Here is a 4,967-nt window from a genome sequence, read left to right on the forward strand (position 1 = left end):
GCGCGTGTGCATATGTACATGGGACTTCCCTGGTGGTGGCCCAGTGGTTAAGAATTCAACTTGCAATGCAGGGGACTCAGGGTTGATCCCTGGTCAGGGAACTAGGATCCCACATGTCGTGGGGCCGCTAAGCCTGTGTGCCCATGCTCTACAACTAGAGAAACCCTTGCACCTTGGTTTGAAGACCCAGCACAGCCAAATATATATATATAACTAAACTGGTAACCAAATCACTAAACAAAGGATGTCGCCATCTTCAAGCCATTACATGACAGCTGCCTGGACGGTGAGCCCTGAGGGACCTCAGGGTGGAGATAAAGGGGCTACCCACTGCCAAGCCCATCTAGTGGGTATCAAATTGCGGTCACCCCTGCATGGTACACCTGAGGAAACTTCGGATAAGAAAACAGGATGCTGGCCCGAGAGGGCTGAGGTGCACATCAAAGGAAGCATGTCTGTGAGCCCAGAGTCTTGCATCTTCCTATACATAGAGGAGCACTAAATTCTTTAACTTGAGATACCTCGTGTCCTTTTATTAACAGGAATCTTTTGTTCTGATTATCTGGTTTTGTTGCAGAAAAACCTATATATCCTGGTTTCCCCCTTCCTTTCAAAACAGTTTTCTCAGCATTACCTGAGATGCTGTCTCCTAGGCTTGAAGTTCTAAAAATGTCCCCTGAACAAAACATAACTCTCAACTTTTAGACTGCATTTTTTTTCAGTCAACAATACTTACATACCTTTTTTCCTAAACTTAGTGAACACTTCGTTGGAATTTGTCTTGTGCCAGGTGATGTTCTAAGAGTGTTACAAATGCTGACGACTCACTGGCTCCTCGTATCAACCCTCTGAGGCGGGCACTACTGTAACTCCCATTTTACAGACGGAAAAGGTGAGGGACGGGAGAATGGAGTAACTCTCTCGAGAACAATGGCTGGTTGGGGGCAGCCGGGGTGAGGAATCTAGGTGGTGTGGCTCCAGAATCCATGCTTTCTACATCTATACTGTCCTAGAACTTCAAGGGGCCTCAGAAGTAATACGTTTACTTGTGGGTCTATTCGATGACCTAACTTGTGGTGACCACCAGGCTGGGCCAGGTCCACACAGGGCAGTGGCCCCACAGAGGGGAAGGCGTCTGTGTCCTCACCACATCAGCATCCCAGCCCCCGGTCCACGCTCAGCCCCACCACTTAAGAGTGATGTGATCCTTGGGCACCTTACTTAACCTCTAGTCTCTACTCCTTCAGTTGTAAAATGAGGATAAGACTGCAGACCCGATTGGGTGGTTTTGAGGGTGAAGTGAGTGAGTGCTTGCAAAGCAGTGTGTGAAGTCCTGAGATGTGCTCCATCCATGCCCTTGTCTTTCAGAGAAACACTTCCCACTTGGATTCTTCTTTCTGTTTCCATCTGTGGATCCATTCAGCAAACGTGCTTGCTTCACTGAGGGTGGTGGAGTTTGCTTGGTACGGGCAAGGGCAGGGTCAGTGGAGCCGGAGTGGCTCTGGGGGTTGACTCCAGGGCAGGCAGGGGCGATTTTCCAGCAGGGAGCAGGGTGAAAGCTGGGGTGCAGAGCCACATGGGATTCTGACTCCAGGCATCCCTCCAGCTCTGTGATTTGGGGTGGGTCGTCTTACTGAGACTCGGTTTCCTCTTCAATGATGGCAGCCATCAGTGGGGTAGGGAGGGTGTTCATGAGACGCTGTGTGTGCCTGGGGTGTGGACTTTTGTCAAAACTGCTGCTGTGGTCACTCCTGGGGGCCCGGGGGGCACTGAGAGACAGATGCTGGCTCTGGGGAGGGTGGGATGGTGCAAGGGCCAGCTAGTGGGGGGGGGTGAGATAGACGAGGGGGACTCAGCCCGTATGCCTCTGGTTTCAGCACCCCGTGTTCTGCCTTGCCTGGCCAAGGGCCTTTCGTGGCCTGCTCTGTTCCTGGGCTCGGTCTTTATTTCCATCAAAGCAGGCTGCTTTATTTCCATCAAAGCACCCTCCACCTGGCCTCCTTCGAGGCTGGTGGCTCCCAGGGCCAGCAGAGAGCACGTGTTTACTCACACCACCTCTGTCTGTTTATGGAGGTGGAACTGATGAGACCAACACTGTGGTTGGGCCTGGGTGGCTGCCCCACAAAACTAACATTCAAGCTACACTCGGTTGCAAAACTCGGGGTGAAAGCAGAGCGAGATACAAGTGGAGGTCAGGCCAGGATCTGGTTCAGACCGAGAGTGAAACGGGCCGTAATAGTGACTGCTATTTTGTAAGTTCTTACTACGTACTAGATGGTATGAGGGTTTCCCAGGCATTATCTCAGCAATTTCCTCCACACAGGGAAGTAGGCAGAGAGGCTGAGAAACTTGTCCAAGGCTGCTCAGCTACTTTTTAGAGAAGCTAGGGTTTGGCCTGATTTCTCTAAAGTCAGAAGTCTGTGTTATCTCCAGCTTGGTTATTTTGCCTCCCCAGATAAAATTAATACTAATACTTCCTTTTTAAATTTATTTTTTTATTGGCTTCCCAGCTGGCTCAGTGGTAAACAATCCGCCTGTCTGTGTAAGAAACACAAGAGATGTGGGTTTGATCCTTGGGTCAGGAAGATCCTCTGGAGCTGGGAATGACAACCCACTCCAGTATTCTTGGAGTATACTTGGATCCTGGAGGATCCATGGACAGAGGTACGTGATGTGCTTCAGTTCTTGGGGTCACAAAGAGTCGGACACAACTGAGCAGCAAAGTACATGGCTGATTTAGTGTTGTGTTAATTTCTGCTGTACAGCAGAGTGACTCAGTTATACCTATATATACATGCTTTAAAAATTGTTTTTAATACCAGTAGTTTCTGTTTAAAGAATTTCTATAGTCTTCAAGGCAATTTTGTAGATGGGGAGACTGATGTTCAGAGAGGACCAGTCACTTACTTGCCCATGGACACACAGGTAGGAAGTGACAAAGCTAGGGCGTTACCCAGCTCCTCCAAATTGTGTGGGAATGAGCCTGGTGGGTGGGCCAAGCAGCTTTCTTCTGACGAAAACTTTTCCTTTAGGAAAATGCATGGCAGTGTCCTGGTGGTTCCGTCTTCCAGGGTGACCATGGGGTGGATCCAGAAAGGATGGGTCTGTCATCTCTGTTTGGCTCCGGGTGATGATTAAGAGCTGCGTGCATGTGTGTGTGCATGCTAAGTCTTGCACACACGCATGACTTAGTCATAACCTAGTCATGCTTGAGTCATGTCCCACTCTTTGCAATCCCGTGGACTGTAGCCCAGCAGGCTCCTCTGTCCATGGGATTCTCCAAGCAAGAATACTGGAGTGGGTTGCCATACCCTCCTCCAGGGGATCTTCCCGACCCAGGGGTCACACCTGTGTCTCTTCTATCTCCTGAACTGGCAGGTGGCTTCTTCACTGTTAACGCCATCTGGGTGCTGCACATTCTCTCATCAGCAGCTCCATGAGGTAGGAACCGCCCTATCCGCCTGTGTTACTGATGAGAAAACAGAGGCTCAGGAAGTTAGGAGGGTCTGCCTCAGGTCCTGGCTACTGAGGGGTCTGTGCGGTGCATTCACCCAGTTGGGTTTCCCTCCAGAGTCCAGACTGGTGGCCGCCACCTCCTGTCTTCTGCATCCTTCCAAACTGCTGGGACCTCCTGTCTCCAGCCCTCCTCGTGCCCAGGCTGCATCCACACCCCTGCCCTCCAAAGTCTCTTTTCCCTCCTCTTTTGGATCTTGTTCTAGTTCCATGCCTTGAGCTGGGCTCCCTGACCTCCTTGCCCTGGCTCTGCTGTCCTTAGGGCAGCGGGCAACCAGGCTACTTGGTTCCATTAGCTAGCTCTGGGCTAGCCCTGGGCTTCAATTTCTGTAAAATGGGGGTGTGATGGCTGCTCTGCACTCTGGTTAAATTAATCATTAGCAACGACACCTGAAGCTGCTATTGTTACTGTGAGCAATTACAGTATTTAGTGAGTGCTTCCTACCTGCCCTGCATGGACAGGTGCTCTGCAGGTCCTTTATCACACTTGATAAAGGATGGAAAAGGGCGAACAGAGGGACATGAGGGCTTCCTTCGTGGCTCAGCGGTAGAGAGTCCACCTGCAGTGTAGGAGACGCAGGTTCGATCCCTGGGTCGGGAATATCCTCTGGAGGAGGGAACTGCAACCCACTCCAGTATTCTTGCCTGGAGAATCCCATGGACAGAGGAGCCTGGTGGGCTGCAGTCCACTGGGTGGCAAAGAGTCAAACATGCCTGAAGTGACTGAGCACACAATGCATGCAAGGAATGAGTGTCTCCTCTCCCGTTCCTATTCCTTTCCTGCTGCTGCTAAGTCACTTCAGTCATGTCCGACTCTGTGTGACCCCATAGACGGCAGCCCACCAGGCTCCCCCGTCCCTGGGATTCTCCTGGCAAGAACACTGGAGTGGGTTGCCATTTCCTTCTCCAATGCATGAAAGTGAAAAGTGAAAGTGAAGTCGCTCAGTTGTGTCCAACTTAGCGACCCCATGGACTGCAGCCCACCAGGCGCCCCAGTCCATGGGATTTTCCAGGCAAAAGTACTGGAGTGGGGTGCCATCGCCTTCTCCAGTGTTTCTAGCCTATCCTTTGTCTATCCCCACGGAGCAGAGCACCACATCTCAGGGTCTACGGAACAAAGGACAAGAAAGCTGCGGATGACAGAAGTAGTGGTTGAGTGAGGTGACTCTGTCCCTCTAGGATGTAGCTGTGTCACTCCTCACGAATGGATGGGCCACAAGTTCACAGTCTTACCTGACAGCACCTAAAAACCATCGCCAGGGCAATCTCTGGGAACCATGCGTCTCCTTTTTCAGCTTCTTACAACAGCTCTTGTCAGGTTGGTGGAAGGGCCCCTCCCCCTGCTCCACTCTGCCCTGGAGTTGAACCCGCCCCTGGAGGCCTCTGCTGACTGTGTGTGGGGGGACCAGCCCAGGCAAAATAGGTCAGTTCCAGGGTCTAAGCAAAGCTGCGGG

Source organism: Bison bison, unplaced genomic scaffold (assembly GCF_000754665.1).
Source record: "Bison bison bison isolate TAMUID 2011002044 unplaced genomic scaffold, Bison_UMD1.0 scf7180017864329, whole genome shotgun sequence".
In the NCBI taxonomy this organism is placed as follows: domain Eukaryota; kingdom Metazoa; phylum Chordata; class Mammalia; order Artiodactyla; family Bovidae; genus Bison; species Bison bison.